This window comes from Atractosteus spatula, assembly GCF_055471065.1.
Source record: "Atractosteus spatula isolate fAtrSpa1 chromosome 16 unlocalized genomic scaffold, fAtrSpa1.hap1 SUPER_16_unloc_1, whole genome shotgun sequence".
Lineage (NCBI taxonomy): Eukaryota > Metazoa > Chordata > Actinopteri > Semionotiformes > Lepisosteidae > Atractosteus > Atractosteus spatula.
Window position 1 is genome coordinate 2,626,263 of NW_028296631.1, and position 12,076 is coordinate 2,638,338.

General features: G+C 43.3%; 1 non-coding gene across 1 annotated transcript; it reads right to left on the reverse strand.

Annotated features, from left to right (window-relative positions):
• Positions 1–5,847: 5,847 nt before the first annotated feature.
• trnag-gcc (transfer RNA glycine (anticodon GCC)) lies at positions 5,848–5,918 on the reverse strand. The gene has a single exon. It is a non-coding gene; the product is annotated as a tRNA-Gly (tRNA).
• Positions 5,919–12,076: the final 6,158 nt, after the last annotated feature.

Below are 12,076 nucleotides of genomic sequence, written 5' to 3' on the forward strand. Positions count from 1 at the left end.
ACATGCTCCGCCAGCTGAGGAAGGCAACAGTCAGCCAGGAGGAGATGACAGGCCTCAGCCGCCCCAAAAGGTTCTTGGGGGGTCTGATTGCTGCGGCCTCCGCCGTGGGCTCGCTATTTTCAGCTGGTCTGTTTGCTGCTTACACTGTCACCCTGACCACCCTGAGAAGGCAGGTGTCTGGGTTACTTAAGGAAATGCCAGAAATTCAGGACAGGCTGTATCAACAGCAGCAGCGGCTGGAAAGCCTAGGGAAAACCTTACAGGGCACAATATTAGCAGTAAACCTTCATGCAGCAGTGTTAAATAACACCCTCCACACCGTGGGCAGGATTGTCGACGTGTTACAGTGGGATTATGCTTACGTGCAACAGGTCAGGATGCTGATGCAGGATTTGCTTAGGGAGCTTAGTGCCACGATAACTAGCTTAGCCATGGGACAGATTCCAACTTACTTGGTTCCACTGTCCTTAGTAGAAGAAGTACTTAGGACAACCACTTCTGAGATGGTGCAGCCATTACAGGTACATTTTGCATACAGTCTAGGCAGTGCCATTCCTATACATGTCAACCCTGAAGCCAAGGAAATAGGTTTCCTGTTGAACCTTCCCATCGTGAGTGGCAAGGATATCTATAGACTCAAGTCTATATCGAACGTTGGCTTCTGGAGGGGGGACATGCATGTGAAGTTGACCACCCCACCGCTCGTAGCTTACCAGGAGGATGATCCAAATTTGTATCTTGTTCCAAACCTGGAACTGTGTATATCAACCAAGGATATCCACTGGGTATGCCCAAGTAAGCCATTCCTTAGGGACACAACTCAGAGGTTGTGTGGTATCAGAAAGGGGGCTGCCACTGAAAAGTGTAAAGCCACAGTGACGAGCAAAAGTGAGGTTAACGAACCCCAGGTTGAGCAGGTGGGAAAGAAATGGCTGGTCAGCACACCACAGTTAACGGTTACAATAACATATGACAGGCATGATACAGCTACCGAAGTGCAGCTACCCAACCAAACAGTTTTTCTACAAGTTCCTGAAGGAGCGATAGTGCATCTCAACGATTTAGCACTGTATCACCTGGAGTCAGAACTATACGAAACGGAACTCGAGATTGTGGACGCTTTCAGAGGACACGGCATTGACTTGGATGAGAGAATCCAAGAGACAGTAAGTCTTGAGGGTGTACAGGTAGTCGAATTTGTTCTTAACGACACAAACTTAAAAACTACACTGGTAGGTCCCAAGCACAGTCGTTGTGGATCCTCTGGGGCGCTAGGAACAATAAACGTGGTCATCTTGACACTGCTGCTGGGTAGCTGGATCATGGCTGGGGTAATGTGTTGGATGCTGTTCTCTTGTATCAAAGCCTTGCGGGGTAGTTTGAATGAGACAAAGGGAGCAATGGTTTATCACCGAAATCAGGTAACCACTCCCAAACGTCTGCCTGCTGCAGAGCTATCCGATACTGATAGTGAACTGCCGGAAGTTTAAGGTCTAGAGCTAATGATGATGCCCAATGCCTCATTCCTAGGTACCTTATAACTGAGAGCAGGTATACGCAACGTTCTTTCCAACACTATTTCCTGTACAAATTCTTGAGAGGTAATGTGAATATTGGGTGGTAGAATCCACCGTGGTACAACAAACATCACTTAACTCTGTTTTTGTTTTGAAGGCAACAACGCCTCAGGACCTCGTGACCTTCAAAAAGGGGGGATATGTAGCGGCAATGCTTGTTAATAAGACAGAATTAAGCGTTGGTATGCTCCTAAAGGAGGCCCCATCTCACCCTCCATCTCTGTGGTGCAGCCACAGAGAAAGAATTCATGCAAGCTGATTTAAGATGTTTTTCTTTTGATAAGAAGCAAGCTCCCAGACGGGGATGCAATTAGTTAAGCCTGGCTATCATGATCAATGGTCATCCACTGGCGCCTATCTGTCTAGGGAGTGCCGAATGGACATCTGGACTGCATTTCTAAGTGTCAAGAGTAAGTGACTTATATCTCACCTTGACCAACCAATCAGGGACTGGCAGGGCGTGGTAATACCACGTGGGTCTCCAATGCCCGCCAAACTCTCAACCAATCAGCACACATCTGGGTCTTGATCAAAAAGGGAGCGCAAGCTCAGTTCTGGGCTCTCCTTGGCCATTTTCACGCATCCTCAGAGACAATCACGTGACAACTGCTGTTGTCTGCAAAAGGACTTGGACTTTGTTCTAAGCGCGAGGCCGAGGATCCCGTACGTATTCAGAATTCTACCAACGTGAATGCTCCGCTTGATCAACGGCAGCCTACAGTTGGACCCTCGTCGACAACCTGAATAGCTTATTCAGAAGCAGCGCTGGACCGGGAACGAACCAGCTTCTTCCCAGGCAAAAGAGTGACTTGTGAGGACTCGCGGTCACACTCTGTGCATAGAGACTTTCTACTAGCCAGCCGGACTGCTGGTAGATCCCCTCGGAGCAACGACTGCCCTGCGCGCCGCAGTCAGATTCCTCCGGCCTTCCTACTCCGAGCTGCACCTCGACTGGTTGGCCGGTAGCCAGAGGACGCCGACACAACGCCCATTGGACAACCGCTGCAACAGAGCCTGTCAGCTGGTTTGGTGTTCGTGCCGGGAAATTCCAAATCCAAACACAGTGGATAAGTAAACCCCATGTTCTACATTGCGTCTCGAGAATTTAATTGTACCTCAACACAAGTTGTTATCAATTTAATTCATGAGTAATGTATTTACTTCCGAGTTTAGAGTAACAGTGGGTAATAACACTGATTAGCGATTTGGTAACCGAACGATATATATTGACATATATTCTCTGTTGTGTATCTCTTTGTGTTTGCATCTCTTCGAGATTATATACCTTGTATATTGATAACCCTCACAGTAAGGTCTGCCGCTCGTATCCAGGCAGACTAGTATATGTTTGGTGCACAGTTTATATTAATAAATGTATCTCGTGTATTGAACCCGTGTGTGTGCGTTGTTAGTTGTTCTGACGATTGATTTTCTAAAAGCCCCAACGAACAACCTCGTGATTACTGCTACAATTGATAATTGTCTCATTAAACCCATCAAACCACTACACTATCAAGACCAGCCATACACAGTACAGTTTATGTACATACAGTAATGTTTATGTTCCTAAATTAATATCGTTTATGACCTTCAGATGCGTTATGCTCCTCTTCTTTTTATGCTCAGCTACTAAAATTTCCCTTTAGTGGTAAAATTCCATATAAATATTCAAAACTAAGCGGATTGAAATGTGCACAGTAAAGACATTAGATGATGAAATCTTTTCACTACCAACCAATGCACCACGAGTGCCCCTGTCGGTCATTTTGGCCAGCCAATCACTTACCGCGGTGCCCTACGGTGCCCTGCGGGTTGGTTACTGTACCACGGGTTTTTACCGCTCATTTTGAATGGCTGCATCTGTAGGTTGTCTCTCGCAGTGTTCAGGAATTGCATTCCGAAACTGAGTCAGATCAAAAGTTGTAAGAAAAGCACCTATGGTGTCGGTTCTAACAGCTTTATTGATTCGATGTTAAAGGCCGGAAATGGGGCACAAGACACGCGACCGCAAAAAGCGTCGCCATCTGCTTCCAGCTGCAAAATGCCGTTTGCGGACGCTGAAGCATTTGAACTTGAACTTTATTGCCATATGTAACCGGTACTGGTACAATGGAATTCTTACTTACAGAAGGTCTCTCGATTGTAAAACAAGTGTAAAAAACAAGACAAAGTGCAAACAGTGCATCAAGACAATGTACAAACAAACAATAGACAATGTGCAAGTAAACATGTAGACATTTCTTTCCAAGGCAGCGGGTACAAGCGATCTCGCGTTTTTAAACCACCAGGAAAAGCAAAAAGGCACTTTTCCTTGCTTGCGCCGGCACACAACTACGTGAGGAGGACACCGTAGTCAGCAGGATTCGAACTTGCGCGGGGAGACCCCAATGGATTTCTAGTCCATTGCCTTAACCACTCGGACACGACTACAGCGAGCGCCGCCATTGCTGCGTTCTTGCTACAATCTCACATGGATCGCGAGGCGCCGGCGGAAACCTTTTTCAAAGTCGTTCTCCATTAAAAAAAAAACTTTTCCAAAATACAAGCCTTGCAGACAGACACACCTCAGAGGACTTAAGGGTTGCTTCATGTGGGAATGATAAAGTCTCCCCGTCCGGACAGGAAAATGGCACTTTGTTAGACACAAAAAAACAATCAACAACAGACAAATGTCTACAAGCATTTTAGAAGCCGCTCTTGAAATAGCTCTTACATTCGTGTTAGACGCAGGAATCGCCTTTTTATTGACGCTCTTACGAACGCCATGGAAAGCAAAACAAAGCAAAGCAGAGCAGAACAAAACGAACAAAATAAAACCCTCACGTCCTGCACTTGAATATAATGCCATTACGTTCCGAAGCGGTATTGGACGTCATCCTAGCACTGCAACCCGGGGCGTACGGTATATGGGAACGAGCACACGTCACGAATTGTCTCTAATCACTCTCTGCACTGTAAGGCGCCTTGAAGCGTGCACCCTCAGCATTCATCTTTGCGCATCTGTGAAAGGTAAACTCTTGAGCAAACTCTGAACCAGACACTCAAACTCCAGCTAGCATTAGGGGTGGCATTCCCACGCTACTTGAACACTTTGTTTACGCTCAGTGCTGGATTTTGGGAACTTTAGGACGAGTGGGACTTTTCTTCTATCTGTCAATTCGTTTTGTTTTGGAGACTCTTGGCTGTCTGTGTTGTATAGTGCAGCTTAAATAAAACGTTTTCGAAAACTGTGCCGGCTCAAAAGTTGTAAGAAATCCTCTCCAGCTCTTTTAAGTCTCTTCAGTTTTGTCATTTAAAGTGAAACTAGATGTATAACTGGAGCCTCACTTATGCAAATGGTGAGGCTCCAGTTCGACATCTAGTTTTACTTTATATGACAGAAGTACGTCAGACTGCGCCGGACTGGGGGATCACTTCCGGTTATTTTTACCATCTTAAACATTTGAAATCCTCCCCTAGGCAATTGTGACACTTCATCTTGGCTCCACCTAGGACACTCTTCAATCTTCCATCACTTCTCTCTTCTCCCGCAACACTCTCGTCTGTCGGTAGTATGTGGCGTCTTTGCATTACCACCAATCTCACCACAGCAAGAAAGCAACAGGTTTTGGCAAGAGAGGAGGAGACTGCCTGGCCCAAACAGGGATCGAACCAGAGACTTTGGCGTCACTAGCACCACGCTCAAACCAACTGAGCTAACAGGCCTTGTTCCCACTGTCCTCTCTGTGCTGCAAAAAATGGAATTCAGGGAAGTTTCTTTTGTCCTTCTTTGAATAGAAAGCCCTGCAATTCAGTGTACGGGCTTTCTCGTGCTGTTTAATGGTTCTTCAAAAATTCAAATTCAAATCCTACACTGGCCTGAAGTGCCCCCCCATTTCACAGCATTTTTCAGCTGATTTAAATGTACCTAAAGGAGAAGCATTATTGAAGACCATCAATTACCAAGAGCTTTTGTCAAAGGTTTTGGTGGTCACTTTTAATGACCACAGAGAGCTATGACCTCGGTTTTACATCTCATCCAAAAGACAGCGCCTTTTTACCACACAGCGTCTCCGTCACTATACTGGGGCATTGGGACCCGCACAGACGTCAGGGTGAGCGTCCCACCGCTGGCTCCATTAACACAGCTTCCAGCTGTAAGCTTTGCTTTTCCCTGTAGGTCATCCTCATCCGGGTACTGACCTGGCTCACAGCTTCTAAGCTTCAGTGGGTTTTCAGTTGCGAGTTGAAAGGGGATGCAAGTGATGGAGCCGCTCGCTGCAAAAGCCACTGCATTGGCCAGGAATCGAACCCGGGCCTCCCGCGTGGCAGGCGAGAATTCTACCACTGAACCACCAATGCACGCTGCAAGGGTCTATAAAAAAGACGCTTTTTTACCACTCTGTGCTGGATGTTGGGTCCCAAGGGAACTTCTGGACGAGTGAGAATTTTCTGCTATCAAAATTTGGTTTCGGAGACTTTTGGCAGCCTACAGATGCAGCCATTCAAAATGCGCGGGCGATACCGCATTATTTTGCGGTACGCTGTACGCAGTCTACCGCAAGCTACCGGTAAATACCGCGAGTTACCGTAAATTCTCCTATAATATGACAAGCAAAATAATAGTATCCGGAATTTCCGCAAGGTGGAGCTAATAAAGCTCAACCTCTCATGTTTGAGCTGTGGCCATCAAAGTCTTTAACGAAGATATTACTAATAGTATTAATAATGAATGACCTTGGACAAGCTGTAAGTGTAAACTCAAAGTATTGCCCTGGTCAACATTCTTTTTTTCATTGACCGTCTTTGTAAAAGTAACACCACAGCATTTCGCAATCACGCATTTGTTTCCAATCATGCAAAGTACAGTAATTTTTGAGAATCGATTCACCATGCCTTTCACATGCTCATAAAAGAGATTGATTTAGGAACATAAACATATTACCGTATGAAAACTGTACTGTATACAGTATGTATATGTATATTTAATGTCTTAACTGTGCCCGTTTAAGTATTGAATATTCATATCTGATTTTACCACTGAAGGGAAATCTTAGTAGCTGAGCATAAAAAGAATAGGAGCATACTGCAACGCGTGTGAAGGCCATAAACGATATTAATTTTGGAACATAAACATAGAGTATATGGCTGGTCTCGGTACTTTAAAGAAAACATACACGAAACATGGTTTCATTATGACCAGAATCGGTCTTGAGATATTTTTAACTTGATTTACAGTATTTGAGAGGTATGTCTTAACACCGATACTACAGTGCTTAAGTACTGCTCACGTATATGTTTCTAGGTTTATATTATGCATTTCATACGGTCAAATTACTTTTGAGCAACTAATAAGAAGCGCGAAACGGTATGCGTTTTAGTTTCGTTTTGTGCTGGGACCCGTGGATTGATTAGAGATATCAAGTACATACAAGTCATTTTTTAAATGTTGTAGTTCGTCTTGAAAAAATGTTACGAGTACATCATCTATCAACAATTACACAGGTTCTGTTTCCATATTGCGGATTTTGGTTACGTAATATTATTTTCTAGATTTCACGTTGTGAATATATGATTTGGGCAAACAGAGCCGCAAAGAAGTACATTATGGGTTGTTGTTGTTTTTTTTGCAGTTTTATCTAGAACAAGCGATGCTTAAACCTTTGTCTGATTCTTGTGAAACTATCCACACGACAGTTACAGTACCTAGGAGTTGACTTCAGTGATGTCACTGATGGGATGTTTCTAAAAATCCATCCTCTGTAAAACGTCTTCTCTAGTTGTCCTGCATATGTATTCGCTAATGAAGCTGTGTGTTCTGAGCCTGGATCTCTACATTTCTGTATGAACCAGCTTAGAGGGCTAAAGACAGCTTGTGTTTAAATTGAGTGTAAGGCAATTTATGCTTCTAAAGTCATGGTCAGCATTTATTATTGTACTGTGCTGTAAACTTGTTCTGTGCCTAGTCACATTATTTTATAGCGTTTTTATAGTGTTATCAAATCCGGTGGCGCTGTGTGTTAGTTTCCTGACTCCCATGTCACATGGTCTGTGATTGAAACCTGTGAAACCGGTTTAATTCGTCACAGCCAGCACTCCGGCAGAGAGGGGGTTGTGCTCGTAAAGTAGAAGCAGGCGAGATTTCCAGCGAAAGACACCTCCCCCCCACCCTCATACGATTCGCATTGTAATTACACATTCTAATTGTATTACACATTGTACACATGCTTAAAAGAGAAGAGAGAAAACGCAAGCCTTCTTCAGGTGTGAGGGTCTTCTGCTCAGAATGAAACGCTAAAATGTAATGTAGGCTCTGAATGGGTTCAATTCTGATTTGGGCTTGATTAAGGTCGCTGCCTTTCATCTAAAACCCTACTTGAATCCTTCTAAACTAAAAATCAGTGTTAGTGAGTTCTAAATAAAGAGGTATCCAGGTAACAGTGAAACGGGCGGACAGTCTGGGGAGATCGCCCGTTTTCCATGTAAATAGTTCCCTGGTTCCGCACCCCTTGGTGTTTCTCTCGCTCTCTCTCGGGTCACCTGATCATTAGCTCGAAAGATTTCAGTGCTTTGTGTATATTCTAATGGTAGTGGGGGCAGGGTGTGTGGGAACAGGTTTGGTTGAAATTGCATTGGAGATCTATGTTCTTCACACCTGAAACATTTTCTCTGAAAGCATTTTCTTCGCAGTTTAACCGATCTTGTTACAGCATGTTACAGTTTACTATTATTAACCATATTAATTTTAAGTGCTTAATGCCATTTTTTGACCAGGCACGAATATTCTTAAGTCCATATCTTCGCAAGGGAATCAGTGCGAATTGCAATACTAATTAAATTAAAACTACTAACTACTAACTAATACTAATTAAAACAAACCAGAAACATGTTGTTCTGTCTAATGACATTACAAGTGGAAAGATTACAGATTTTAATCGTCTTTAATTTTGTTACGTTATACATTTTAGAAACGTTTCATCCATACAAACACCACAAAACTATTTTCGATTGTATTTCTGAATAGTACAGATGCAGCCATTCAAAATGCGTGAGGTATTTCGCGGCATACCCCGGTGGGCGTGTCACAGTATCACGCGGTATGACGCAGTTAACGTGGTGTCACGTGGTTAACTATCCGGCGTCGCCTTGTAAAACCGCCAGGGGGAGCTTAACCTCTCATGTACAGCATTTGAGCCTTTAATTTTGAACTGTGTATTACAGCATGTTAATCATCAGTCATTAAAATGTTGGTATATTTTATGAAAGCAAGATTGCTCAGTTGGACAAAAGTACACAACCTACCTTTATCAGAAATATCAAAGCCTTTACTGAAGATATTACTAATAGTATTAATAATGGATGACTTTGGACAAGCTGTATACTCAAAGTATAATTTCTTTAGCACATTTGTACAAGCACTTGGAATCTGTCCAAGCCATACTTTGTCAGGCATTTTGTTTTACTTCAACGGGCATAAAAACTTCCTTGCTTTTAACAGGGCGTTTCATAATTTCTAGCTACGAAAATGATTTAAAATGCGACACCTATCATTCAACTAGAGCTTAAAATATCACAAGGAAAAATACACACCGGTATTCCATTTCTCCCTAAACATTGTAAGCTTCGAAGTCTTTAACTAACGTGATACCGGAGTCAACAAGCATACTTTTAGAATTTGATTAAAAGGGAATATAATATGGAATCGCGTATCTCAAGAATTTAATAACGGTATGATTACATCCGTGTACTGCGGCAGGGCTGTGTAGGGCTGTTTCGCCTGCCTGATCATGCGAGCTCTCTTGTAGCCTACTGGTCTAGGTGCGTGACTACCAACTGGCAGGTTGTGTGTTCAAATCCAGCTGGTGCTGGACTTTTCTTTTAACAAACATTTCTTCGAAAAAATAGGTAAGCGATATTATGGACAATCAGTTGACTTTTATATTTCAAAATATCGCAACATGATCGATATTTGCGATATTTTGAACATATCTTCCCTTCTGACAGCGGTTCCTGCTTCTATTGTGTGTGTGTGTGTGCAACAGTAAATTTTTATAGAGAAATGGAGGCTGGACAGTATGCGTTACAATATAAACATTTATATTGATTTTAATCGTGTTCTGATTTAAATCGCAAACGCGTGTTTAATTATGTGTTTTTAATCATAATCAGGCTAATGCATTTCTACATTTTCTGTATGAACCAGCTTAGAGGTTCATACAGAAAGACAGCTTGTGTTTAAATTGAGTGTAAGGTAATTTATGCTTCTAAAGTCATGGTCAGTATTATTGTACTGTGCTGTACTGTGTCACATTATTTTATAGCGTTTTTATTGCGTTATTAAATCCGGTGGCACTGTGTTAGTGTCCTGACTCACATTATTTAAACTACCACACTGATCATTCATCTCTAAATAAACTTTATTTTATATAGCGTTTTAAGCGATTAGGTAATTAGATTGCTCATAAACCTAATCGCTTTTTCTACATAAACACAGTGTGATTGCTCTCTGAAAATGCTTTTCCTTTATTTTTAAAGTAGGCTCAGATCGTATTATTATAAACTTTCTTGGAAAAATGTATTTTATGTAAACCATGTTTGCTATTAATTCATTTAGGGCTAAAATACGTTCATTGTCTTCCAATCGAGTCGAGTTGACATTGGAAGCCTGCCACACCCGGACTGTTAAACCAACGCATTAGCACGTCAAAGCCCATTGAGCCAGTATTGGCTTTAGTATCCCCCCCTTCTCCCCTCAATTCAATTCAATTCAAGGTGTTTTATTTGCATGACAGATGGGTACAAGCAGTGTTGGGTATGTATATTGTAACGCTTACAGCAGACAGGCACTGTGTAGGAGCCGACGCACCAGAGCAGCGCCTGCATTTATAACTTAGTTTTTAAAATTAGTCAAGCAATACGAAGCATCTCCTTTTACTTAGTGCCTGAGCATACTGCAACGCGTGTGAAGCCCATAAACGATATTAATTTTGGAACTTAAACATACAGTATATGGCTGGTCTCGGTACTTTAAAGAAAACATACACACCAGTATTCCATTTCTCCCTAAACATTTTAAGCATCGAAGTCTTTAACTAACGCGATACCGGAGTCAACAAGCATACTTTTAGAATTTGATTAAAAGGGAATATAATATGGAATCGCGTATCTCCAGAATTTAAAGACCAGACAATCGCAAACTCGTTTTCAATAAAATTATTTTATTCATTCAGCAGTTTGTGAGAGGGACATCCAGCAGGGAGAGACACACACACCGGTTTTCATTGACAACATTGTTTTTTTTTCAATTCCTCTTGTCTAACAGGAATGTTTTGTTTGTGGACAGACTGTTAGACAAGAGGAAAAGACCGCCTCCTCCTACGAAGCATTTCGTTGATCCGATCACGAATTCTTTTCCAGTCGTACGCAGCAAGGGTTGAGAATCTCCGATTCACCATCGTACTAATGGTTTCCCGGAGATTGCAAGGCAAGGCACTTTTGCCTCTGGACCCATCGAAATTTACAGACGTGGTCCACCCCCAGTAAATTTCAAAAGTCACAAGATTTCGAAACACGAGGGCGGCGTAGCGGTCGGCTCTTGCTTTCCCGTCTATGCCGATGCACTGCAAGTACAACCCCCCCTCCATCTCCTGGGTGATGGGTAGCAGTTGGACATCTGGGAGAATTATTCGTCCCACTGGCATCTGTGAATTCCGCTGTGCTTCCTGGGGGGAGATAGCCGGCGGGGACAGCATCAACAGAGTCCTGCGCGGTGGTGAACTGAGAGGCCGGGATGGAGTGTCCTGAGGCGGTGTGTGCTCTGCGGGGGGCAGAGCTTCCGCCAGGCATTGCAACCTGCGCGGCGGGGAGAGGCACTTTTCAGGAGACAGCTGCTCAACTGTTTGACTGCTGGAACATACTGTCTCCTTCCTCTGCATTTTCAGGAGTGTCTCTAGCCTCCCAGTCCTCCCCAGTAATGCATCGTACTGCTCCCGCTGCTGCCGAAATGTCTCCATACAGGTGCTGCTTCTACAGGTTGGCACCCTGGCCAGTGGCCGAGAGCAGAGACCCACGGCCTGTGGCAAAATAACATAAGTCATGTAAGAAATAAAGTCACACAGTAGTATTCATCAGTCGCGGAACAGAAGTCAAAATAAACTTTTCTTTTTTTCCGTCTTACCGCTTTCTTTTTTACTGTCCTTGTGGTAGATCGTTTCGCCCGTGCGGTGTTTTCTTGAAGAACAGGCTACGAAGAAATAATTATAATTGAATTTAAAATTCAAAACGGCAATAATACCTTGTAATATGCGCTGTAATCGCGTATTTCAGATGAAGTCTGCTGTATTTGCTTACCCTTCGCTCTTTGGAAGCTGGGGCGGCAGAAGCACCTCGTCTCTTCCCGTAAAAGGTCTTGGTCTCCATACTGTACTATGGTCGCTGTAGTGCAGGTTCGCAGTTTTTTTTTTTGCGATGGGAGCTCACCCAATCCCTTGGTGTCTTTTATGCTATATTCACCTGTACGG